At 41.6% G+C, this 27,897-nt stretch overlaps 1 protein-coding gene across 11 annotated transcripts in view; it reads right to left on the bottom strand.

Moving 5' to 3' along the window:
* Positions 1-27,897, bottom strand: part of jakmip3 (Janus kinase and microtubule interacting protein 3) — a 383,498-nt gene that overhangs the window by 41,255 nt on the left and 314,346 nt on the right. The window lies entirely within an intron of this gene.

The following is a 27,897-nucleotide window of genomic DNA, read 5'->3' as shown; positions in this document are numbered from 1 at the left end:
GTTAGAATCTCTTTGACTGCAGACCACTCATCTTCTCATAATAGTATCTAACAATATTAGAAGTTACTTGTACCTAGTTGCTATATGTAATAAACTACATCTTGTTACAACAACAGAATCTTCTTGTTAAAACTTAGCAGCAGTCGAACCTTTGTCACTGTAAACCAATCGCTCCCTTAGATCCATTCAGGAAAAAAAAAGGATAAGTGCTAACATTGTTCCACCCACAAACAGCATATGGTGATTAGCAGTGAACATCATTGTTTGATACCACAAGATATAATGGTTAAAAAGAAATCCATGGACTCAGAAGCGAGTTTACAGTTTAAAGATTCTGTTACTTTAAGAACTACTGCCATAGTCAACAATTGCAAACACTTGATCAAAGAGTCAGCAAGAATTTGTGGAAAGACCAATAACCGAGAAACAGCAGTTGGGACTAAAACCTTTACAACAGACCTGGAAAGGAAAAGCAGTGAGGATTGAAAAGTTTCTGCACTAGTCCTATCTGACAGTAAAAGATGCCACTGGGGTGCAAGGATGTGTAGGAGCATCCCCAGCTTGAGGTTAGGTTAGGAATGAAATGTATCAGAGCTCCATGAGTTAAATTAAAAATCCCCGCTGGGCAAAGGGATAAACTTTAAATGAATGATCCACTAAAATGTGTACTTATTGTTCACAATGAGTCTCACTGTTATAATGAGCAGACACAAGTGCAAAAAAAAGGATGTTACCGGAGCTGGAGGATTTGAGGTATAATGAGTTTGGACAGGGTTGGGGCTTTTTTTTACTGGAGTGTGGAAGGTTGAGGGGTGGCCTTATAGAGGCTTATAAAATCATGATGGGCATAGTTAAGGTGAATAGCAAGGGTCTTTTTCCCTAGAGCAGAGGAGTTCAAACCTAGAGGGCATAATTTGAAGGTGAGAGGAGAAAGATTTAAAAGGGACCCGAGAGGCAACCTTTTCACACAGAGGTGGTTTGTAGGTGGACTGACATTCCAGAGGCAGTAGTAGATACAGGTACAGTTGCAACACTTAAAAGACAGGGTCATGAATATGAAATGTTTAGAGGGATTTGGGCCAATGCGGGCAAACGGGACCAGTAGAGTTTAGGAAATTAGGACGGCATTGACGTGCTGGACCGAAGGGTCTGTTTCTGTGCTTTATGACTCTATGCCTCTATACCAAGACGCATTGCCACAATAGGGAAATCAAATACCACAAAAGCATTTTATAATCAGGTCATAGTATTGGGAATGTTGCAAAGCAAAATTAAAATGACAAAACGGGCAATCCAATAGTTAAAGCAGGCAGAATATAACAGAGAGAATACTTTTGATTGCATGATAAGAGTGGGAGATCCATCATTTAAACTAGGATTCAAATAAGAAGAATGTATTAAGGCCAGTGACACAGATTTCATTAAGAAAATTATAGAAAGAACAGATATTGTTTATTAGGCCGTGAAAGGCAGGAAATCATCCATTTTGCCTGTGGAAAGATGGGAAGCCTCAGATTTTGAATCCAAAAACATGAAAGTTAGCAATACAGTAATGGAGTTTTATTTATTATAGAGTTCTAAGAAAGGAAAATATATCAAAATTTCTATTTTATGCTATTTATAGAAGTAACGAAAAGCTTTAAGAGAACAGGATTGTAGCAGCATTGAACAATAGCAGAATCAAAAAGTTTTAAAGTAAGAGGAATAAATAATCATGTTACAAAGACATAGAGGGTGAAATAATGCTACCTGTAATATTTAATATCAGTTGTGCCAAACAGATCAAAGGATTCTGGAGCTTGGAGAAAACAGAATGTAGAAATACTTTAACTTTTAAATACTAAATTACAAGTACATAAATCCACTATTGTATCAAATATGTAACAACAGGTTGGAAAGGTGCACCACTTCCTTCCTAGTCAGTCTCCTCACCCATCATAACAAATTTTATACTTTACTAGAGTGATAATATAGCCAATTATCACCAGTTTTAACAGTTTTATGCTGTATCTGGTTAGCATTAAGAATAATTAAGCCAGGCTTCTTTCATCAGTAAAGAATAACTGCTTCATCACAAATAGAATTTAAACATGAACGCAAAGAATATTAACAAAATTAGGTGTGGATTGTGGCAAAGTTAGACTTTGATCCTAATATTCCAAACATAAGGATACAGACATGGGGTAAAGATTATGGTCAAACACCTCAAATAGCAAATGCAATCAAACAAGCCCCACAGATATTGCAGCAATCTCCCTCAGACCTTAGTGATAATGTAGGTCAACAAAACTCATTAAAGCTTCACAGAGGGTTACAATTCTTCACTTTCAATAATGCAGCCTTAAAATTCACTGAAAAACCCACACAAACTGATTGCTACAATGATTGCTCACATTATGGTGACATCTTTCTTTCCTGAGATTACACTCCCCTGGATTCCTGAAGACTGCAGGTTTCACAAACAGTGAGCTTCATTAAGCCAGCACTATGCTCAGTTTGTTTCCTGGGTTCTAACCTGGCTCAACTGCATAAAGCAAATACTATTTGTGGGCTATCAACCCTCACTTCCTGCAATACTGACCTATTTACTTGTCTTTGGCTTCTTTCAGGGTCTTCACAGATTCGTTTTACCATCCATTTTAATAACTTGGATGAAGGGATTAAAATCAAGAGTGTGATACTGGAAAAACTCAGCAGGCCATGCAGCATCCAAGGAGCAGGAGAATCTATTTTCAGGCATAAGCCCTTCATCAGGAATGTTCAATCAGAAACATCAATTCTCCTGCTCCTTGGATGCTGCCTGACCTGCTGTGCTTTTCCATCACCCACTCTCCAATCTGATCTCCAGCATCTGCAACCCTCACTTTCTCCTCCCTGAAGGGATTAAAAACATGGTTGCTAACTTTGCTGATGGCACAAAAATATGTAGGAAGGTAAGTTATGTCCTCTTCAAAAGAAGGTTGCAAAAATATATAGATAACTTAAATGAGTGGACTAGTTTTGGCAATTGGAGTATATTGTTGTGAAATGTGAAATTGTTAATTTTGACAGGATGAATAGAAAGAAGCATATTATCTAAATAGTGAGACATTGCAGAATTCTGAGATACAGATAAATCTGGGTGTCTTAGTGCATGAACTGCAGAAGGTTAATATGCAAGTACAGCAAAAAATGAGGCAAGCTAATAAAATATGTATTTGAAGGACATTGCACACAATATTAAGGTCATGCTTCAATTATATGAAGCATTGGCAAAACCACTGATAGAGTATTATGTACTGAATTGGTATCCTTATTTAACAAAAGGGTAAATATATTGGAAACAATTAAGTGGAGGGTTACCAGATTAATACCTGGATCGTGCACATTGTCTTATGAGAAATGCATCATCAAGATGGCAGCGGATTAAGGTTCCTGAACTAGGGCTTGTCCACTGCGACCACTTTTCTTTTATTCTTTTTATTGAACAAAGCAAACAAATGTCAACATAAATCAGAGGATACTACTATTGAGGTAAGGATATCGCAGGATATCACTGCTTACAAGCAATGTTATTAACTCCAACTGAAGTGATGTACTGACTGGTAAACTAAGTAGTGGAACCTGATTCATAACCTAATGCTGTTTAGTTTTTGACAGCTATGACTTTGATATATTTTAGGTATTTGCAATTATAATTTTTATAAAGGAAAGACAAGCTCTTTTAAATAGTCATCTTGACTGAGCTTATAATTTAATGCTGTCAATGTATGCAAATCTCACCCATTTCTGAAATCTCATGAATAATGTACTTTTCTGACTAATCATTTGCAGTCAAATTAATCTTTATCTTTGCTCATGAACAAGAATTCTTCCACATGAATCGATTCAATGTCTCACATATATGTGCCCATTTCTCCCAGAATTCTTCCAAAAAGGTTCCGCCCCTGACCATGACACAGAAAAGGCTTTTATCAAAGTCACAAATGACAGCTTACGTAGTAACCTTCTTATTGTTCATGACTGTCTGAAAACATTGACACAGTTGCACACACCACCTTCTCCAGAGGCACTCACATGGTTCTATTCTTATCTATCAAATTACAGATTGGATATCAAATGAAATAGCTTCACCTACTGCTCCCACATCATTGATTTTGATTCTTGTTTTCCTTCCTACTTCTTACTTACACACTTCCCCTTGATGACACTGTCCAAAGCTCAGACTCCACATGGCAACAAGGCTCAGTTTTTCATCTACTCTACAGTTGCTATTGAAACTCTGAACCATACCTTTTACCTCCTAGGTTTCACTATTCCAACACAAAACTGGCTGACCTCCAATGCTCTCCCTTCAGTAAACTTGTAATTATCCAAGTTCTGCTCCAAGTATCCTACCACAAATTCCATTTACCCACCATTCTTTTGTTCATTAAGTTGCTTCAGCTCCCAGCTAAGTAGTGCCCCAACTTTAAAATTTATCTATGTTTTCATATTTCCTCACCTTTGTCCTTCCCTATCTATCTAATCTCCTCCAGACTCAGAGCCCACTAAGATTGTAATGCTCCTTCAATTTTAGACTCTTCGCATCCCTGGTAGCTCTATCATTGGTGGTAGTGCCTATATCTGCCAAGGCCCTATGCTTTGGAATGCCCTCCCTTAGCTTCTTTGTCTCCTCTATTTCATTCTTTAAAATATGCCTTTTTGCTTGTTCCATCTAATGTCAAGGGGGTCAAAATTTGAATCTGAAGAAATATTTTGCTCTACAGGGGGTAAACATGTTACAAATCTGAAACAGGAATGCAATCTGCTCAAAGTGATAATTCCAGTTTTAATGAAGTAGGGAGGAAAGCTTGTAACCAATCGCTTTGCAAGAAGCTGATCTGGCATTGACTTCTTTTAAGGAAGTTCTATGCCTCTATTTTTACCATGTTCATACTTTCAAACATTGGCAGTCAATACTCCATGCCCAGAAAACGTCAGCAAGTAAGAGATAAAAACAGTTGATCAAGGTAAGTGCCTTTACAGCTCTGCTTGTGAACTTGAAGGAATTGGAGTATTTCTATCTAGCTTATTAAACTTACCAATGAACTACTGCGATCAATTTTACCCTCCTCTAACCGTCCATCACAGTCAGAGAACCTGAACACCATCTTGTTCCTTATGACCACCAACATTCTCCCTTAGAAGCACCATCTTCCTTATCCACCCACAATCTCTTCCACTACCCTCCATCCCCACGAGAACCTTGACTGATCTCTCCCTGTTTGTTGATCTGTTGTATCCTTCCATTTTCCCACTAGCCAATGTAAATATATGGCTTACAAAAAAAAACTGAAGGCTGGCTGCGACTGTGAAACTCTGCAGCAGTCAGAAGCCTGTGAAGACGCTGTTTAACACACACAGGAGGCAGTCAAGTGACATTCCGTTTCGCGCTCAGAAGAGTGCGAAGTGGTCACATGACGTTCCGTTTCACGCCCGGACGAGTGCGAGGCGGTCACGTGACGTTCCGTTTCGCGCCCGGACGAGTGCGAGGCGGTCACGTGACGTTCCGTTTCGCGCCCGGAAGAGTGCAAGGTGGTCACGTGACGTTCCGTTTTGCGCCCGGAAGAGTGCGAGGCGGTCACGTGACGTTCCGTTTCGCGCCCCGGAAGTGGGCCAAGGAGGTCACGTGATGATCCGTTTCGCTGGCAAAAGAAGCTCACATGGGGTCGGACATCCGGGAATGCGAGGAAGCGGAGAATGGAGTCAGATCAACAGCCAATGAGAAGATAATTCTACCTCAGTGTGTGCATGACGTTTTTTATTGTATAAAAGACTGGGGCAGGGACAGAACAAGGTCTTACTTTTTGAACTGGCACATGTGGTAGTTGCTCAGGGAAAAAAGGGTTAGGCCCAGAGCTCTGAATGCTTTGTCCATTTACTGTTAAAATAAATCAAGAGTGTGAGACTGAATATCTTCTCCTAGTGCTTCATTTAAAAGAACATGCAGGACTAGGCTCACACATAGAAGAAAGTAAATTGGTAGATTGAGCCAAGGTCTTACAATTTGGTGACCCCGACGTGATGAAGACGGAGAAGTGACATAAAGAGAGAAAAATAGAAATAACGGACGACTGACGTTTGATGACAACAACAAGCGGCACCGCATAAAACAAAAGGTGAGCAGACGCCTGTTTATATCGAAGTTCTGCAATTGGAAATACTAAATTGATTGTTGTCATTATACTGCAAGTGTCCTAGTAAGAGTAAGTGGACAAAGTATTGATTATAGTACGTATGGGTTTAAAGTCCCTTGGGGTTAGAGTCCTCATAAAAGCAACAAGGTACGTATGGATGAGGAGGTTTAAAGTCCATTGAGCAGGATCTCATAAAAGCAACGCTCACAAATTTTGGTTTATGATTGTGTTGTAAGTTTTAAGAATTATATTGGGGAATCTACGGAGGGTAGTATAAAAGTCAGTAGTGTTTTGAAGACAGACGTGGTGTGTCAGTGAGAGAATTGGGTTGGTTGCTTGATTATATTTATATCTAAACCAACAGACTACTGGACGGGAGGATTGAAACAAAGAATACATAAAATGGAAGGGGAGTTTGATAAAGAGTGTGAAGAATACGGAGGGTGTTCTTCCGATTTAATGTTGCCTGTAAAACAGCAGTGGGGTAAAGCCAGAAGTCAGTTAGTCAGTGGGCTTGCAAGGAACAAACAAAAAACAATGATGGAGAAATATGATAAGATTTGGGAGGAATTACAGAAACAGGGCAAAGTCCCTAAGGATGAGGAGAGGAAGAAATTGTCACTGTTTTTGGGAAAAGTAGAAGAGCAAGCTAAATTAGAAGTAGAACAGCATATGAAGGGAAAAGAAGGGTCCATATTACATAGAAGAAAGTGGACAAAAGAAGGTGAGGAAAAAGAAGAGAGGAGGATTCACCTGCATAATATGACGTTAGCCTGTATGGCAGTAGAAACATTACAAAAGAGAGTAGGTGGTACCTCTGCAATAGAATTGACAAAGGAGAAAGAGAAGGCAGGACCATCTGCGCCATTATATCCTAAATTGCCTGTGGTACAATCACCACCCCCATATCCTGTAATACAAATGCCACTTATGTATGTTCAAGAAGGGGTGTTAGATGTGCAAGAAGTAGGAACAAGAGAGTATAACGTAGTAAAACAGAGACTAGTGGAAGCTTTAGAAGAAAGTATCAGAAAAGTAGAAAAGTTAACATTAGAGGTTGATCAGAGGGTTAAGGAAGTGGAGGAGTCGAATAGGGTGATGATGATGCATAGTAGAAATAAAGAACAGCCAAAACAGGGGAGATGTTTAGCAGTACAGGAGCCAGAGGCTCACTCGACACCGTATAGTGCTGAGAATGAGAAGAAGGGAAGGTTACATGATTCAGGTCAGTTATTGGATGATGGGTTCTCAGAGAGAAGACGGAGAGATTTAAGGGAAGAACGGGATAGAGAGAGATTGGATGGGGAGGAGTCCAGAAGTAGTATAGATATTGAGGATGAAGAATCCCTGACAGATGATGATCCAAACACCTATCCAGTCACTTTGAAAGGCTCACTCACAATGCATACCAAACATGGCCCTTTACTGAAGTCTCTACCTGAATCAAGTTACAACCTGCGTCAAAGAGACACATTACGACAACCTATAAAGTATCAGCACCACCAAATCCGTTGATTTACAGAGGCTCTTATCTGGGGAATGTTTATCAGCCTTTCACATATACTGATATGAATTGCATCCTGGATAAAATGCCCCCACCCATGGAGGGAGGTGGGCCCTGGATGACTAAATTTTCCCAATATACATTAGGTTACAAGTTAGCTATGGGTGACTGGAGAGCATTGTTGGGTAAGCAATTGAGTATGTGGGAAATACAGCAGATTGAAGTGTCTGCGGGGACCACCTTATTACCTGATTCAGACCCATTTGCGCAGCATGCTACCTGTGTGGGAAGGGCAATGAGGGAGAGATTCCCGATTCCACCGGGAGCGATGCACTCACTCACCTTCACAATGAAGGAGGGTGAGGATATGTCTACCTTTTTGTCTAGGTGGAAGGACACGTGGACAGATACTGCGGGGAGCCATCCAGGGTCGGGTCAGCTACAGACCACATTATTTAGGAATGCTGTTATGGCAGGGATGCCTAAGGAAGTAAAAGAGGCAATGGAAAGTAATCCCGATATCCCAGGTTGTTCTACAGAACAGTGGGAGAAACATTTGACGCACCAAATGAAGCGTTACAAGACGAAACAGGATGAAGATAAACAGAGTAATGAGTCCGCTCAAGTGCAGTTGTTGAAGTTACAGCTTGATGAGGCTAGGAGGAAGGCTAGTGATATAAAGAAGGCCTCCCAAAAGACAACTAGTCAGATGGTTCAGCGATCGTCCCCACAAAGCAACTTGCCAAGTTCAGACCCAACATTTGATTGGGTGTCATCCTACCCCCAATATGGGGGCAGGCCTATGGGTGTTCCAGGAGGAATACGTAGTAGAGGAAGGGGCCGTGGGGGATTCAGAGGTCAGCCATCCAACACCTGTTTTGAATGTGGCCAACCCGGGCATTGGAGAAGAAATTGTCCCCTGTTGTGGGGACCCCAGGGAGGCCCGGGATTGATGCGAGGACAGTATGTCCGTACAAGTCAGCCTCCTGTCCAACAGGCTGTTCAGCCATGTCAAGTCCCAAATGCAGCTGTAGCCCCGGTGCAAGGACAGTACCCCCAAACGATGCCAGAAGGGCAGGGGTGTGAATATTGACGGGGCCCGAGAACCCAGGGGCATGTGGGGTTGGCAGACCCCTATATGCAAATGAGGGTAATGGACAAGAATCTGTCTTTTTTGGTTGACACAGGTGCAAGATTTTCCACCATCACTTGTGATATACCTCGGTCAAGCATGTCATCCCCGAGCGTTGAGTTAGTAGGGTTCTCGGGTAAACCAGAAAATCTGCCTTTGACATCGCCACTGATCACATCAGTGGCCAGACAGACTTTTCATCACCAGTATATTTTATCACCTGCATGCCCCGTGAATTTGATGGGACGTGATTTGCTGGTGAGATGTGGGGTCTCGGTTCTGTGCGGACCAGACAGACTGGTAGTGACCTTTCCAAATGGCCATCTGTCAACTGTTCTATGACAATGATACACTCTGGATCCCAAATGATGCTATCACCGGACATATCACCAACGGCAGAAGGGCAGTGGGCAGATATATACTGGGGACTGCTTGAACCCGAAAATGGGCAGAATAACGGCATACAGTCTGTATACAACCAATGGCGACCCTGGGTTCAGATGCTGCATCCCTATGCTCCTCCTGCAGATCCCCTCCATGTTACCTTATATTATGATAGAGATGATAATGAAATATATTAGTATGCATTTTATCAGCATCTAGAAGGGACTCAATGGGAGATTTCCTCCAGTTGCATTTTGCTCGGAAAAGAAGGTGTGGCGGCTGTGGTTGAATTAACCACAGAACAGTTGGAATGGTATGAGATGTCTGAAGAAGCCATACCTCATGTCACATTGGCCGTGCATGCAGAATATCAGGCCAAGGATCTGGGGCCTATGTCCAAACGCTTGATGGTGGTGACAGACTGGATGTGGACTCAGTTACCCGGTTTACAATATTCCCCACCAGAGGAAGCCTATAGAATTATGTACAGAACAACTGAAAAGGTACTGCTGGAACACAGGCAGATTGAAAGGTTTCATGGTAGGGAAAAAACAGACCATCCCCAGGCTGCAGTGATGCTTGACACTCTACCAGATACCTTGTGGTCAGCAAGTTCAACGGATGTTGGTTACTGCAAATACGTCACACCAATTACGATTGATTTAATAGACCATACTCCGATTTGGCAGAGACAATATTCACATAAACCAGAGGCTGAAGCCGGCATCGCCGACACAATTGAAGGATTGTTAGCAGCAGGGGTGCTGGAACCCTCCCAGTCAGCCTGGAACACTCCTATCTAACCTGTAGAGAAGCAGAATACAGGCAAATATAGGATGGCGCATGATCTGAGATGGATTAATAGTGTCGTTTCTACTCCAACAGTTCCAGTCCCAAACCCATACACTGCGATGTCTGTGCTGACACCTGACCATAAGTTGTTCTCGTGCATTGATCTGGCCAACGTGTTTTTCTGTTTGCCCCTAGCTGATCATTTGAGGGACATTTTTTCGTTTACTTACAAAGGCCAACAATTACGTTATACAAGGGTCCCTCAAGGGTTTATTTTGTCACCTGGGGTGTTTAATCAGGTATTGAAACAGCAGCTCAAGAGTCTGACGGTCCCAAAAGGGGTGGTATTGATCCAATATGTGGATGACATTCTTTTGGCAGCACCCGACCAAGTTTCTTATTTGGAAGCCACAAAGTCGTTGCTGTTTCACCTGTATAGTGTCGGTTTCAAAGTTTCACGGGTTAAATTGCAATGCTGAAGACAAACGGTGTCTTTTTTGGGTAGAATTATTTCTGCTAAGGGAACAGGTGTGTCTCTGTCCCATAGATCCTCCATTCTGCATCATACCAAACCAGTCACTGTAAAAGACATACTCTCATTTCTTGGGTTGGCAGGGTACAGTAGACAATTCGTTGCATCATATGGGGAGCTCACTTTCCCTCTGAGGGCCATGGTATATGAGCAAGGCATGAGAAATTTGTCGGCCCATTTGCAGTGGACCATGGAGGCAGACGAAAGTTTCATCTCTCTTAAACAGGCACTAACGCGGGCTGCTGATTTAGCGGTCCCGGATTACAAAGAGACATTTTTCCTCGATATTTCTGAAAAATTACACACGATAAATGGTGTTCTTTTTCAGAAAAAAGGGGGAGCCAGGCAGGTGCTGATGTATGTAAGTGTTACCCTTGACCCAATAGAGGACAAACACCCACCATGTACAAGACATGCAGCAGGGGTAGCAAAAATTCTCCAAAAGGTGGCACATATAGTCATGGGCTATTCATTAACAGTACTGACGACACATAGTATAGTGGCCTATGTGAACTCAACGGCCTTTACGATGACATCACTGCGGCAAACCAGGTTAGAGAAAATTTTGAATGCACCACATATAATTTTTACACATGAAGGAATTAACATGGCTGATAACATGGGAGAAGGAGAGCCACACATGTGTGAGGAAAGGGTACAGAGAGATACCAAAGTTAGGGCAGATTTACAGGCAGTTCCAGTAGTAGACCCAGAAGAAGTGCTGTTCACAGATGGTTGTTACTACAGGCATCCAACTGAAGGACTTAAAGCAGCCTATGCAGTGGTGCGATGGACAAGTGAGGGATTTGAGGAAGTGTTGACAGGAAAAGTGACAGGCAAAGAATCAGCCCAGTTGGCTGAACTACAGGCAATGATAGCTGCGTTGGAATGGTCAGAGGGAAAAAAAGTAAATATCTACACCGACTCTGCATATGTGGTAGGGGCCATACAGGTCGAACTCAGTCAATGGATCAGGGCAGGATTTTTAACAGCAGCAAAAACCCCAATTAAACATGAAAAAGATATGAAAAGATTAGCGGAGGCTCTAATGAAACCTGCAGAAGTGGCAGTGGTCAAGTGTAGAGGACATGATAAAGCAGACACAGTAGTAGCGAAGGGCAATCAGGAAGCAGATTTAGCAGCAAAGAAAGCAGCAGGGTATACACCACAGTATATAATGATGCAAACAGAGAGAACAGTGTACGACCTGCTGCCTGCCTGTGAGGCGAATGTGTTAATCAAAGAGCAGCAGAAAGCCTCTCCTCAGGAATTGACAGTATGAAGAGAGAGAGGGGCCACAGAGTCAGAAGGGATTTGGAGGTCGCCGGATGGTAGACCAGTCCTACCCCCAGGTTTGATAGCTTCCATGCTTCAGGAGGCTCATGGATTGACTCATTGTGGAAAAACACAGATGCAGAGGTATCTGACACATTGGTGGCATCCGTTCTTGCCAGCAATGATTGAAAAGTATATCAGGGAATGTAGAACATGTACAGAATACAATGTGAGACCAACAGTGAAACCACACGAGGGAAAATTCCCTCTCCCAAGAATGCCAGGTCAGGAAATAGTGATTGACTACACTGACATGATAGAGAGAGGAAACGGATACCGGTACCTTTTGGTAGCAGTGGATGCATACACTGGTTGGCCAGAAAGTGATTAAATTCTTGATAAACCAATATATTCCAACGCATGGGTTTCCAAAGAGAGTCAGGTCAGATAATGGCACACATTTCAAGAACAAAGACCTGCAAGAAGTTGAAGCAGCTTTAGGACTGAAACATGCGTTTGGGACAGTGTATCATCCTCAGTCACAGGGAAAAGTGGAAAGAATGAATCGGTCCATAAAAGAAAAAATAGGAAAAGTGTGTGCACAAACAAAGTTAAGCTGGGTGGATGCCCTACCTTTAGCTTTAATGTCCATTAGAAGCTCAGTAAGCTCTATTACTGGGTTCACTCCGTATGAGTTAACAACAGGGCAGCAGTTCCCGGGACCAGGAGCGGTAGTACAGATCTTAGAGGGGGGAGGAGCCTCTCTAAGGTACAAACCTTATTATGACTAACTAACAGCTCTGGTGTCAGCTTTCTCCAAACAGGTTGGATCGGAAAAGGGGGAACTACAGACTCAGACGCCATCTACCACAGACTGGGTCCTGCTGAAGGTCATCAAACGGAAGTGGTTGGAGCCGAGGTGGACAGGACCTTATAAGGTGGTGGAGAGGACATCGCATGCGGTCAGATGACAGGGGAAAGGAGAAAACTGGTACCATTGGAGCCAGTGTGCAGCTACGGGACCGTCAACGAGAACTCTAGAACAAATAAGAACAGAAAAAGAGTAGAAGGGTTTTAAACTTCTAATGTTTGTAGGAAGGAGGTTCTGGAAAAAGGAGGGAGAGGTCCTAAAAATTTCTAAGCAAAGTTGTGTGAGGGATATAATGTCTATTTTTGTAACCAGCCCACATTACTTTAGGCTGTGGAGGTTGGGAGTCTTTGTTATTGTTTTATGTATAAGTGTTATGCTACTGTTAATAGGAGTATTAACCACGAGGGACAAACACACAGGCGAGGGAGGAAGGTTCAGGAATAAAAGATCAACAGGACAAGAGGCAGATAAATGTTTAAGGGAGGCGAGGAGCCAGGTACATATCAGACATGATAGGAATCATGGTACCACATACCAGTTTGATTTATGCCAAGTAATTGATTGTGGTCAAGATACAGGGAGCTGGATTATGATGTATATCTTTGCTTCTATGCCATTTATTATGACCCATGCCCATCGTGGGATAATGTATTAACATGGATGGGGGGGGGTTGGAACCCCAAGAGGTCGTCACTTTTGGATAATAGATGGAACATCGAGGTCATGTAAGCCTGGCGAAGGGGCAACTAGATCATTCTTCAGAGTTAAGAAATCCACTTTTGTTAACCCTGAAGAAATTTGACATTAATCCTAGTCCAAAAGAGATACAGATTTACTGTGGGAGTGATGACAGAAGTTTTTATCTTGTAATAGGTGTAGATCAATCTGGTGTGGATACCATGGGATTAGTGAAGGTAACCTTACTGGACCCTCCTATGCGCCAGCCACAAACTGAAAATACAAGCATGGAGGTAGAACCAAGTTCAGGAGTTGTGGTAATAGACCACAACAATCTTACGAGAAGGGATATTATTAAATTAGCTACCGGGTATGGGGATAAGAACTTGTGGCTGGACTGGATGACAGCGACAGCAATTTTGATGAATATGAGTAATTGCGTCGCGTGTTCTTCGGCAAGACCAACCCTGTTTACTACCCCAGCTCCATTGTTCCCAAATATAGACCCAATAGGATTTCATTGTATGATGGCCCTCACTATGCAGGCGGACCCTCCAAATTGTACCACATTAAGTGATATTTTTCCACCTGTAAAGAATTCCACGTTACCTCCAGTGTTTACACCAAGGGCCAACAATTATACGTGTTTTGTTCGAAGGTCTAATATAATCTTGGGAGAGATGCCTGCTGACTGGTGTCAGGATACAATTAATGTAACCGGCTGCCAGAGTTGATCTTTTTTGGTACTGTGGAGGTAGAACACTGCATATTAGTCTACCTCCAGATTGGTCTGGAACCTGTGAAATGGTCAGGTTAGGAGTACCCTTATTTCTTTTAGGAGAACGACGACAGGGAATGAATCCATATACACTAATTTGTAGGGATTTGTTTGATGTCACATCCGGCTCAACCACTTACATAGATGCAATAGGTGTTCCCCGCGGGGTACCTGATGAATATAAATTGGCAGACCAGATAGCAGCAGGATTTGAGAATCTCCCAATTATCAGTGTTCTATTCCCAGTTACGCCGAATAAAAACGTTGACCGAATTAATTATGTACATTACAATGTCCTTAGGCTAGCTAATACAACTAGAGATGCGGTGGCCGGACTTTCTGAACAATTGGCAGCGACTTCATTGATGACAGTCCAAAATAGAATGGCTTTAGATATGTTGTTAGCAGAGAAGGGGGGAGTGTGCTCTATGTTCGGGGACCAATGCTGTACGTTTATCCCCAATAATACGGCACCTGACGGCTCGGTAACCAGAGCCCTGGAGGGTCTAAGATCTTTGTCTGAAGAAATACATGAACATTCCGGTATTGACAACCCTTTAGGAGGTATTTTTGACTCGTGGTTTGGGAAATGGAAAGGATTAATTGCCTCTGTGTTTATGTCCCTCGGTGGTATGATTATTGTGTTAGTGTTATGTGGATGTTGTTGTATTCCCTGTATTAGATCTTTGTTAAACAGGGTAATTATCACAGCAATTGAAGGAAAGGCTCCCCCGTCCTATCAGATGTCACAGATGGAGACGGAAACCATGGCTTTGGCAAGAGGGGAAGACTATGCATCGGAGAGCGAATGTGATGTATAGAACTGGTTGGTTGGTTGTTCTCATTTTTATGAGACCAAAAGGGGGACTTGTAAATATATGGCTTACAAAAAAAAACTGAAGGCTGGCTGCGACTGTGAATCTCTGCAGCAGTCAGAAGCCTGTGGAGACGCTGTTTAACACACGCAGGAGGCAGTCATGTGACATTCCGTTTCGCGCTCAGAAGAGTGTGAGGCGGTCACATGACGTTCTGTTTCGCGCCTGGATGAGTGCGAGGCGCTCACGTGACGTTCCGTTTCGCGCCCGGAAGAGTGCGAGGCGGTCACGTGACGTTCCGTTTCGCGGGCAAAAGAAGTTCACGTGAGGTCGGACATCCGGGAATGCGAGGAGGCAGAGAATGGAGTCAGATCAACAGCCAATGAGAAGATAATTCTACCTCAGTGTGTGTATGACGTTTTTTATTGTATAAAAGACTGGGGCAGGGACAGAACGAGGTCTTACTTTTTGAACTGGCACACGTGGTAGTTGCTCAGGGAAAAAAGGGTTAGACCCAGAGCTCTGAATGCTTTGTCCACTTACTGTTAAAATAAATCAAGAGTGTGAGACTGAATATCTTCTCCTAGTGCTTCATTTAAAAGAACACGCAGGACTAGGCTCACACATAGAAGAAAGTAAATTGGTAGATTGAGCCAAGGTCTTACACTAAGCAGCATCAGACTGACTACCACGTGGAAAGCTGAGAGAAAAAGTTTAAAAGGTATTAATAAGTGTAAAAGTATCACTGGTGGTTGGAAATTTAATGAAATCTCTACTGTAGGATAAAATGGAGAAATATATAGAAACCAAAATAAGCAATAAAGTCATCGTGTCTCAATATTCAAAGGCTTGCTTGATCAACTTCATTGAATTTGTTTGAATCGGTATTAGAATTGACAAGGGTAATGTAGTAAATGTAATACATCAAGATATAAAAATATTGTTAATAACATAAAACACAATTCATAAATAAATAAGGTCAGAGTCTGCTGAATCAGGAGCAAGAAACAGAATAGACTGCTAGCTGGCTGAGATACACAAAGCAGCGGGTGAAGGATTGCTTTTCAGAGTGGCAGAAGAAAGGAAATCAGGTCGCTCAAGGATCAGTGTAGAACCAATTTTGTTCATAATGTACACTAATGCCTTAGATTTTGGCACACTACAATTTCTAAATTCTCAGCGATATTAAATTGGGAGTAATAACTAACACTGGAGAGAACTGGAATAAATTACAAGAAGACAATAATAAAACATTATGGATGAGTATATAATCGACAAATGAATTTTTAAAACTTCTATCATGGGATAGAAGTGTCACCAACAGGGTTGACAATTAGTGCCTGTCCCCTATCTGCCCTTAAGCTGTCTGCCTTCTTAAACTGCTGCAGTCTAGTTGACATAGATGGACTCACAATACCATTGTGGTTAATGTGTTAATTGGTTCTTGGAGAATATGCTTTTATGCAAAATGACAGTATGCGAAACATAGATATGTTGTTATAAATGGGGTTACATTCTTGGTGGAAGGCTTTGGGAATATATATTTCTATATCAATGTGTATATTAACATTTTAAAGTTAAGAAACTAGAAAAAAAAATCAACAATACATCTATTCCAAAGAGCAAAGGCTAAGAGAGAATCAACTTTTAGTGTGCATTGAGTTATAAAGCCTTGACTCACTTCAGGGAATGGATGAGGGGCAATGGTGGTTTTACAGGAGATTGGAAAATTTGTTGGCAGGCGACAAAGGGGGATTTTGTGGGTTTTTTGAAAGGCCATTAAGTACACTTTGCAATATCTTCTGAAGAGTTTTTTGATGTAGGGCTTTTAAAGAATTTTTCCAGTGACTATTGCAATTTATTTCTCTAGTCTCTCTGGATCTGCCTGTGACAATTCACTGCATAGTTAATGTTTGGGTTCATTTGACCAATGTACATTGTCAGGGTTTTCTTCATCAAATTGGTCTTTGCCTCTTCAAGTTGTCACAAAGGATCCCTAAGTAGGTTAAATTAATGCACAATGTTTCTACAATCTAAGATAAACAAGGTGGTGATGGGCTGGAACTGCTATTTTCCGTGGTTCACATTGTACAGCTGGTGAATGATTAACCAGTGGCCTTAAAAAGGATCATTGCAGACCATTACAACCTGGCCCAGCACAAATAAAAATTTGAGCAGTTTCCAATACTGATTCCTCTTAAGATTGCTTGCTTCCACATCAGCCAAACCCCAACATTCACAGCAGCCACGAAGAATTTATATGGGAACGTACAGATTTACCATGACTTTATGTGAATCAGTAGCAAAGAAATACACATTCAGGTCATTAACTGGAGATCAATGTTAATGTGCAATGACACTAAGCGAGGATATCCCATACACTTGAGAAAAATAGAGATTAGAATGTTACCTGGAAATTGAGAATCTAAATGTGTTAAGATGTAAAGTGTACAAATACTAAAGAACCTTAAGAAAGAATAACTGAAATTTACTTGAACCTTATTTCAGCTACTATCCTTCCCACACCAGGGATAAAATTTCATCTCATTCAAAACCCGTCCACATGCACATGGTTAAAATATGGCCTTCACTGGATCTAGCCATCACTGGAAGAACTGTACATGACTTCTGCAATTTAGGGTTAAAATTGCCTAGGGGTCTAAAGTTTAATATTAACCAGATCCCTGTGTATTATTTTTCTGAAAGTGGAAACTGTGTGGTTAAAGTGATGATGCACACAAATGCTTCAACAACATAATAGGAAATACGCAGTTACCATATTAACCAAGACCAAAATCAGTCCTGAACAATTTATCCAAAATTACAGTAAGACCCAATATCACAAAATTGATTCTATTTGTCCGAAACCATCTTTTCTCAACAAAACAGATTTTCACAAATTACTTACCTTTGCTCAACAATTTGTTCAATAGTTCTTTACTACATCCACAATTCTATACTTCAAAAGTTTTCACAATTATAAATAAGTGGTGATGCGTTTTATGGTTTAAATCCAGTCTCAAGCTTCAATTGAAAACTGCTCAATTTTTAGACATGCAGACTATGGCATGCCCTGGGTTTTTGATTGCACTTCTGTAATCTCTGAATAACTGACATAATTCTCCTACCAATACAGGAAAAGAAAATTAGCTGAATGGAAGATCTCCTATTATTCAGGATAAATCAAGTGTGAACAGTTATGTTCAGCCTACCTTCTGATTTAAATGAATGGTGCTTAATGGAACATTTAGGTTGTTGGTGGGGCTAGATTGAGTAAAATTAGCTTGAAAAATTATGGGCCATTTGATGTGAGGAATTTATTTCAATGTTATTGCTCATTCTATCATGGTTATCTAAAAAAGAACTCAATTAAATGAAAGGTAATGGCAGAAATGCTGCAATTAAATTTGATTGATTATTCAGACATCGTACATGGATAGAACAGGAAATGCCACTTTTTAAAGGGAATGTATGTACAGACATACTTTAAAAATTGCAAAAGCCTCCTCTCCTAAGGGGGCTTTCAGTTACCTCAGTTTTTTCATCCAGTTCCGATCTATTTACAAGCCCCTTGTGTAATGAATGTGGAAAAAATACACTTTGCTAAGGAAGATGAACACCCGTAATATGAGATTGCTTTCTCTCATTCCTAAAACAATAAATATATCATTGCGGTTCAGTTCCATTAGTGGAACAGGATGCTAGTAAAGTGAGCAAGAAGAATGGAAGAGGCGGACATCATTTAGCATTGATGGTAAAAGCAATTTTCAGGAAATTGTTAACCAAGAGGTGTTATTGCAATTTCATACAGCATAAGACAAACAGTTTTTGCAGTTTTTTAAGGGGATTTCTTTGACAAAATTTCACCCATTTTAAATGATTTTTCTTTGTCTATCGAATCCTATAAACATAACAAGCTGTCATCTGGTAAGCCATACTGAGGACCACATTGTGTGATGTTCCTCTTTGACTTTGCTTCAGCTTGACGGCCTGCAATATTGCCTGATATTGCTCAATATAACTCAGATTGTGAGCTGAGCAGAACAGTCTCTACACAGTCATTGAGCAATAGCATCTAAAGCTCAAAGCCAGCAAAGTAGCCTTTATATTTTACATAAGCTTTGAGGGCAGCACTACATCTTTGATATTAAAGCCAGAAAGTAAACATAAAATAAACTGATAGAGCATGCATGCCGGAACTGTTATTCAGTAAATACATCAAGGTGAAAGCTACATGAGGAATTAAATTGGGAATGTATTAATGCATTGAGCATTCAACAGATTTTTAAAATCTGTCCATATTAAAAACAAAGTGCTCAATATTCAGATCCACAGCACAAACTTTGTGCATTACAATAATACTGACAGATGACATTTGTGCTGCACATATACTTTTTGTGAGAGTCATGCAAGATGCCATTATGTCATTATCATGCTTGCAATTAGCATCCTGTGGAAGTCGGCAGACCATAATGTCTATCAGTGTGAAATTCTGATATGATGCCAACACTGACACTTTGGAGCTCTGCACTTCACTGACAATACATTCTAATTACATACAACTGTATGTGTAACCATCAGCTGGTAAAACCTTCCATCATTACTATTTAAAGGATCATTAAACACTAATAGATGTTACGACTATTTGATTCTGTTTTAGAGATGTAATTTTTGGTTTCAGAGATATAACTTTTAGGTTGGAGATTAAAGTGTTACAGGTAAGTGCAAATGGATATTCTATTCAGAAACTTATAACAGATCTGATGCAAATACAACTCAAACAAGTCTGTGTTTGTTGAACTCAAAAGGTAACCTTTTATTTGTCTTATAAAGTCAAAGTTGACCACAGATTCGTTAAATATTTATGATATGTAAAGGGCCCATTTGATCTATTGAGTCTTGACTGGCTCTTCAAATATGTACCTTGCCCCCTCACTCCCCAAAAAAAAGTGGAATTTCCCCACCTTCTCCCTGTAATACTGCACATTATTCTCTTTCCAGATTACACTCAAATTCCATTTTGAAAGCCTGATTTGAACCTGTCACCAACACCTTCTCAGACTATGCATTCCAAATCTTAACCACCTGCTGTATGAAAATCTTTTTACTCATAGAAATTTTGCTTTATATCTGTGCCTTCTTGATGTTAATGCTTACACGAGAGGGATCAATTTCTCCTTATCCAGTCTCCAGTCCAGCACACTCATAATTTTTAACACCTACATGAAAACTTTCAGTGCTCTTTTCTCTTTGGAAAACATTAATAAATTCCCCAAAGTATCTTCATAACTGATGTTGGTCATCTCTCCACACTATCTAATGGCTTTACATCCTTCCCAAAGTGCGGTGTCGGAAACACAAAACTCTGCTTGAGGGTGAACTAGTGATATGTACAAGTTCAACATAAGCTTTTGTTCTTTTACTCTAAGCCTCTGTTAATAAAACAGTATTCTGTACAGTTTACAAATATAATCTTAGCCTGATCTACCACCTTAATGACTTCAACACATATGTACTTTCTAAAATAATGGTTCTAAAAATGATAATGTTGAAAACTGCATTAAGCTCCCCTTGCCCTGATGCGGTCATAAGGATTGGGGTAGGGAAAGACAGATCATCTTAGGATTTGCAGGTGAAAGCCTTCGCCCACAGGTCTCCCAATTATCTTATCCACAAAGTTTAACTTAATGTAACTTGAGCTAGCTTGCAATGAACTGTATCTTGTTTAAGACAAGAGCCTTTTCTCAGTAAGGCTTGCAAGTAGTTTTGTTCTACTAGGGTAGACCAAGTAGGCCCTTGGACCCGAACATGGAAAGAGGTTGTGACGGCATGGTTTGTTACAGCTGCACAACCTTGCTGTTATGAGGCTGCAATAACATTTGCTCCCAACCAACCAGCAAGCTGCTGACAAGTGGAAGCATCAGGAGGAGGAGGAGGAAGAGGAAGAGAGGTGGAAATCTAATCAATCCCTTTCTGGGAGGGATGTCTGTGAAAAGTCACTATCCAACTGCAAACACAGTTCAATTCTTCACTACTAGTGTCCCATGACTATATCTCCCTCTGTCCCTGACCATTATAACATTCCTGATATGGAGACGATTTGGAGGTGCCAGTGTTGGACTGGTGTGGACAAAGTAAAAATAAATCCCACGACACCAGGTTATAGTCCAACAGGTGTATTTGGAAGCACTAGCTTTCAGAGCACTGCTCCTTCATCCGATGAATAAAGGATCAGCACTCTAAAACTCATGATTTTAAATAAATCTGTTGGACTATAATCTGGCGTTGTGTGACTTCTGACATTATAACATCCATTCAGCCATAATGTAAAAATAAAACAAAATCCCAAATAAACATGCCATGCAAATCTATAAATGAAATCCTGCCATACTACACACAAATATCAATTGATCATCCATTTGCATTTCCCTAACACTGTTGCTTGCTGCGTGCACCAATGCAGTGTGAGGACAGAGGCTGCAGCATGGCTGTTTGGCTCACCTTCATTGGTAGAATGATGTTGACACTGGTTGGTACCACTTTGTCCTCTAGGGAGCTGGCATTTGCATCCCCTTTACTTTTAAATTATGCCCCCTGGTTCTATACCATCCAATTAGAGGAAACATCTTGCTGTAGGCCTGTGGTTGGGAGAATTCCTTTTACTCTGGATTGTGAACCTTTGGCATTCTCTACCACAGAGGGCTCTGTCTTTGCCAATGTTTAAGGTTGAGATTGATAGATTTTGGATTACTAATGACACAAGGTTTTGGGGATGGGATGAGTAATAGGTATTGAAATGTTTGATCAACCACTGAATAGCAGGGCAGGCTGGATGACTTATTCCTGCTCCTGTGGTTCCACCCACCCTGATTGCTCGTCATTAAAATTTGGAATCGAACACTAATATCAGCATGATGATCATGAAACTATTGCTTGCTGTAAAAACTCATCTCGTCCTGGGTCCCAAAAGGAAATCTATTGCCCTTATCTTGTCCAGATGACATGTGACTACTGATCCACAGCAATGTGATTGATTTTTTTAAATGTCCTTAGATGTTCAAAGTTTGTGAAAAGATTTGTAGCTCGGGTGCTCATTGTTGTGGTTCTGTTTGCTGAGCTGGGAATTTGTGTTGCAGATGTTTCGTCCCCTGTCTAGGTGACATCCTCGGTGCTTGGGAGCCTCCTGTGAAGCGCTTCTGTGATCTTTCCTCTGGCATTTGTAGTGGTTTGAATCTGCTGCTTCTGGTTATCAGTTCCAGCTGTCCGTTGCAGTGGCCGGTATATTGGGTCCAGGTCGATGTGCTTATTGATTGAATCTGTGGATGAGTACCATGCCTTTAGGAATTCCCTGGCTGTTCTGTTTGGCTTGTCCTATAATAGTAGTGTTGTCCCAGTCGAATTCATGTTGCTTGTCATCTGCGTATGTGGCTACTAAGGATAGCTGGTCGTGTCGTTTTGTGGCTAGTTGGTGTTCGTGGATGTGGATCGTTAGCTGAACTACAAAAGCAACCACCCCAACACACACAAAAGAAGTTGCATCAAGACACTGTTCAAAAGGGCCACAACACACTGCAGTACACCAGAACTGCAAAAAGAGGAAGAAGAACACCTATACAATGTATTCGCCAAAAACGGATACCCCCGCAATTTTATCAACAGATGCCTAAGGGAAAGACAACGGAACGAGGACATGCCACAACCCAAAGGACTAGCCACGTTACCATACATCAAGAGCATTTCCGAACTAACAGCCAGACTACTGCGACCCCTAGGACTCATAACAGCACACAAACCAACAGCCACTCTCTGACAACAACTCACCAGAACAAAGGACCCGATACCCAGTATGAGCAAAACCAATGTAGTGTACAAAATCCTATGCAAGGACTGCACAAAACACTACATAGGACAAACAGGAAGACAGCTAACGATCCGCATCCACGAACACCAACTAGCCACGAAACGAGACGACCAGCTATCCTTAGTAGCCACGCATGCAGATGACAAACAACATGAATTCGACTGGGACAACACTACTATTATAGGACAAGCCAAACAGAGAACAGCCAGGGAATTCCTAGAGGCATAGCACTCATCCAAAGATTCAATCAATAAGCACATCGACCTGGACCCAATATACCGGCCACTGCAACAGACAGCTGGAACTGACAACCGGAAGCGGCAGATTCAAACCACTACAAATGCCGGAGGAAAGATCACAGAAGCGCTTCACAGGAGGCTCCCAAGCACTGAGGATGTCACCTAGACAGGGGACGAAACCTCTGCAACACACATTCCCAGCTCGGCGAACAGTCCTTAGATCTTATCGTCCTTACCCTAGCAAATCATTCCCCAGCTCAGCAACACAAGGACAGAAGTTAAAGTTTAATCAGCCTCTTTTTTTGCCTTCTCATGCATTAACTTTGCAGTATGTGTCTGAAATAACTAAATTTGAAATGGGCATATATCAGGCCTCTGGATGGTAATGCTGAAATAGTACAAGATCCTCTTACAATCAAAGCAAATACTGGAGATGCTGGAGAGACCTTGCTCTCATGAGAATATTCACATCCTAGGTCTGCTACAGTGTTTCAGCAAAGCCCAGAGCAAGCTGAAGGAACAGCACCTCATGTACCTCTTAGGTATTTAAAGCCTCCAGAGCTCAACACCACTGCCCCAGAAGACTGCATACTTAAGCCCCTTATTATACTCTTGTACACTCATGACTGTGTGGACAAATTCAGCTTTGCTAATGACACCATCATATTGGGTTGGGATCTCAAACCATGATGAGACAGAGTACAGGAAAGAGATAGACAGCTTAGTGGCACAGTGTAAAGACAACAATCTCTCCCTCAAAGTCAGCAAAGCAAAGGCGCTGGTCATCAACTTCTGGAAGTGGAGTGAAGGACATGCCCCTGTGGTGCTGGGGTGGAGATGCTTGAGAGCTTCAAGTTCTAAGGAGTGAATATCACAATGATCTACCTGGTCCATCGATATTGATGCTACAGTCAAGAAAGCACACCAATGCCTCTACTTCCTCAGAAGGTGAAGCAAATTGTCCACAATCACATTTACCAGTTTTTATAGATGAACCATAGAAAGCATCCTATCTAGATGCATCACAGCTTGATATGGCAACTGATCTTCCCAAGACCGCAAGAAATTAGAGAGGTGTGAACACAGCCCAGTCCAGCATGATCACCAGCCTTCTATCCAGGGACTTCACTGACACTTCCCATTGTCTCAGGAGAGCAGCCAACATAATCAAAGACCCCTCCCACATGAGTTATACTCTCTTGCATGCTCTTCCATCGGGCAAAAGATACAAAAGTTTGAAAATATGTACTGACAGATTTAACAACAGCTTCTTCCCATAAGCATACCAAACACCTTCTTCACTATTCTGTCTGTGACTGCAATTTCCAGGAACCAAGAACCTGCACTCCAAGGTCTCTTTGTTCAGCAACACTCCCTAGGACCTTACCATTCAGTGTATAAGTCCTGCTAAGATTTGCTTTCCCAAAATGCAGCACCTCACATTTATCTAAATTAAACTCCATCTGCCACTTCTCAGCCCATTGGCCCATCTGGTCCAGATCCTGTTGTAATCTGAGGTAACCTTCTTCGCTGTCCATTATACCTCCAACTTTGGTGTCATCTGCAAACTTACTAACTGTACCCCTTATGCTCGCATCCAAATCATTTATATAAATGACAAAAAGTAATAGACCCAGCACTGATCCTTGTGGCACTCCACTGGTCACAGGCCTCCAGTGTGAAAAACAACCCTCTACCACAACCCTCTGTCTTCTACCTTTGAGCCAGTTCTGTATCCAAATGGCTAGTTCTCCCTGTATTCCATGAGATCTAACGTTGTTAACGAGTCGCCCATCGGTAAACCTTTTCGAATGCCTTAGTGAAGTCCATATAGATCACGTCCACCCTCTGCCCTCACCAATCCTTGTTGTTACTACGTAAGGTATGACTTGTTTTGTTATCACACAAAGCAGTACCTTTTCACTGTATCTTGGTACATGCAACAATAAATCAAACCAAATCAGTTTTTGTATATCTGAGAGGAGAAAGATGCAAAGGAGAACAACCAGAGATGAAGCTAGTGCATGGGGGTGGGGTATGTGTGGGTGTGGGTGTGGGTGTGAGTGTGGGTGTGGGGGGGCTGAGGTTTGCTGTTTGAAGGGAAGAACAAATGGTGTGTGGTGCAAGCTCAGACTATGTGCAGTTTGTAAATCAGAAGTAATATGGGATGAGGGAGAAGTGGGAAATGAAAGCAGGACCTTGTAAGAGGATCTTGACACAAGAACAGAAAGTGCTGAAGAAACTCAGCAAGTCAGGCAGAAGCCATACAGTTGTTAACATTTTAAGTCCAGCATGATGTTTTCTTGGAACTGAAGGGAGCTGAAAAGGGGATAGCATTGATGCTGTTGAAGAAGGATGGAAAGAGCAAACGTGGACAGATGAGAAAGCTGTTCAGAGCGTCAAGCTGTCCTTGAGTAACTGAAACTAGTTCAACCCATTTGTCCAAGATAAATTGCGTGAAACTGTGGACCTGTGTTAAAGCAAGAATTATAATCTGACCTGTAATGATTTAAACAAATATAATTGTGAATAATTGCATTTGGTAACCTTAAAGAATCACAAATTACTCCATTAGGAGCAGTTTGATGAATTGTGTTACATGGCCCATACTTCTAAAACAGTGACCTTCTAATGTCATGGGAAAAGCACAAGCTTTTTCAATATTCTAAACAAAAGACTTTCTGAAATATTGCTTTTCGTTTTAACATCAATGGTTGTGGAAAACAGGAAGAATGTAGGAATTAGAACAGAACATATGGCCCCTTCAGCCTGAACTGTCATTCTATGAGGTGTTAGCTGATCTATGACTTAGTTCCACATGTCTGCCTTTGCCCTGTATCATTTAGTACCTTAGGCTAATAAAAATCTATTGTAAGTTTAAAATTAACAATTGATCCACAATCAATTTCCATTTGTGAAAGTGAGTGCCAAATTTGTTCCATTCTTTCTGTGTTTCTTAATTTCACTCATGAAAAGTCTGACTCAAATTTTCAAGCTATACCTTCCAGATTTAAAACTCCACAACCAACAGAAAGAGTTCCTCTCCATCTGCCTTATCTGTCCCCTTCATAATTTGAAAACTTTGATCATATCACCCTCTAACCTTCTGAATTCCAGAAAGTGCAATGCTACTTTAATCCCTAAATTCGAGACATGGGCCTATAAATCTACAGCGCACTCCCTGCAAGGTTAATGTATCCTTCCTGAGGTGTGATATCCAGAGCTGCTCACAGTGCACGAGGTGTGGTGCAAGTATAGCTTTTCATTGCTGAAGCATGACTTCCATCCCAACATATTCTGCTTCTCCAGAACTAAAGGCCAGGTCTCAACACAAATACAGTAGACTCTTGCCAACTGGTCAATTTTAAAAATAAAGATTTATTCATGGGATGTGGGCATTGCTGGCTAGGCCAGTATTTATTATCCATCCCTAACTGCCCAGAGGGCAGTTAAGTATCAACCACATTGCTGTGGGTCTGGAGTCATCTGTAGATCAGATAAGGATGGCAGTTTCCTTCCCAAAAGGACATTAGTGAACCAGGTGGGTTTTCTGACAATTGTCATCATTAGCATCTTAATCCCAGATTTTTATTGAATTCAGCTTCCACCATCTGCGAGATCTTGGATTAACAGTCCAGCAATAGTCCCACTAGGCCATTGCCTTCTCTATTTAGTCTACTGCCAATTTCAGGTGGACTACCCACAGTGGTGCCAAAGAACCTGATTGTTCCAAGAAGCAGGTCACTTTAAGTAGGTTGCACTCAAGACCTGGGGGATTGCCATTTCAGGATTCAAATGTTTGGAACAAACAGTTGCACAATACTTCAGAGGAGCGACAATTATTGCTCCTATTGTGTTGCATACTACTGGAGCTCCAGATACCTGGCCTGGACTTCCAATGCTGGCATGTTTGGAAACATAGAGTGGTCTGCCATCAGACTGCTTTCTTGTAACACTGGATCCTTGTAGGAAGAGAAGCTAATCCCTTTTAAATGGCACCAATGAACCCACACTGAAAAACTTTGGGCTATTTAAGTTGTTTTTCAGTGTATTCATGAATGACTGTGTATCAGTGAATGAGTTGATAAGTAAATGAGTATGTAGCTGTATAAATGCATAAGGTGAGTGGGGTTCCTGGGTAGGAGGCAGCTAGAGAGGATGGTAGGATGGTCAGGTAATGGCTGGTTAGGGTGGAAGGTGGTAGATTGACAGGTGGGTAAGGGTAAGAAGCTGGAAGGGTACGTGCATACTTAGATTGAATGGAAGTTGAAGATCTGTGTAAGTCATGGTTTATGATGGGAGTTGGGAGGGTCAGGAAGGCACTGGATGTGTATGGGAAGTTGGGTACGCCTGGAGAAACTTGGAAATTGTGATGTAGAGATTGGAGATAGGAAGGGGGTCAGGCAAGCCCCAGGTGATAAATGTGGAGTTGGCCTTGGGGCTCGGGAAGGAGTTGGGGGGATCAGGGGAAATCCAAGGGTTGGGAGTGACCTTGGGGCCAATGGTTGTGTAGTTACCAAGGAATTACAGTAGGTTTTCTGTCAGACATTTCTTGGCTGGCTCTTCAATTAAGTAAGTCCAAATTGTTTAAGATTTCTCACTCCAACTCAGAGCCTAAGTCTTTTTCAGAGGGTTCCCTGGATTAGGAGTATTTCCTATCAGATGATTAGATTTCCCAGGCAATTCCCAGGAAGTCAGTGTCAGAACTTCCAATGTGTTCTATTCACAATCTGGCCAGCCCCTGGGCTAAAAGTCAGTCAGTCCATGGAATGGGACCTGATATTGTTAAAGAGTCGGTCACAAACATGGTGTGCCTACAGTCCTCATTGATTTGCTTGCCCCAGAAATAATAAAGAGCAACTTATCCTTGGGTCCATC

This window comes from Chiloscyllium punctatum, chromosome 38, assembly GCF_047496795.1.
Source record: "Chiloscyllium punctatum isolate Juve2018m chromosome 38, sChiPun1.3, whole genome shotgun sequence".
Taxonomy (NCBI): Eukaryota; Metazoa; Chordata; class Chondrichthyes; order Orectolobiformes; family Hemiscylliidae; genus Chiloscyllium; species Chiloscyllium punctatum.
This window is presented reverse-complemented; position numbering and strand designations above follow the sequence as displayed.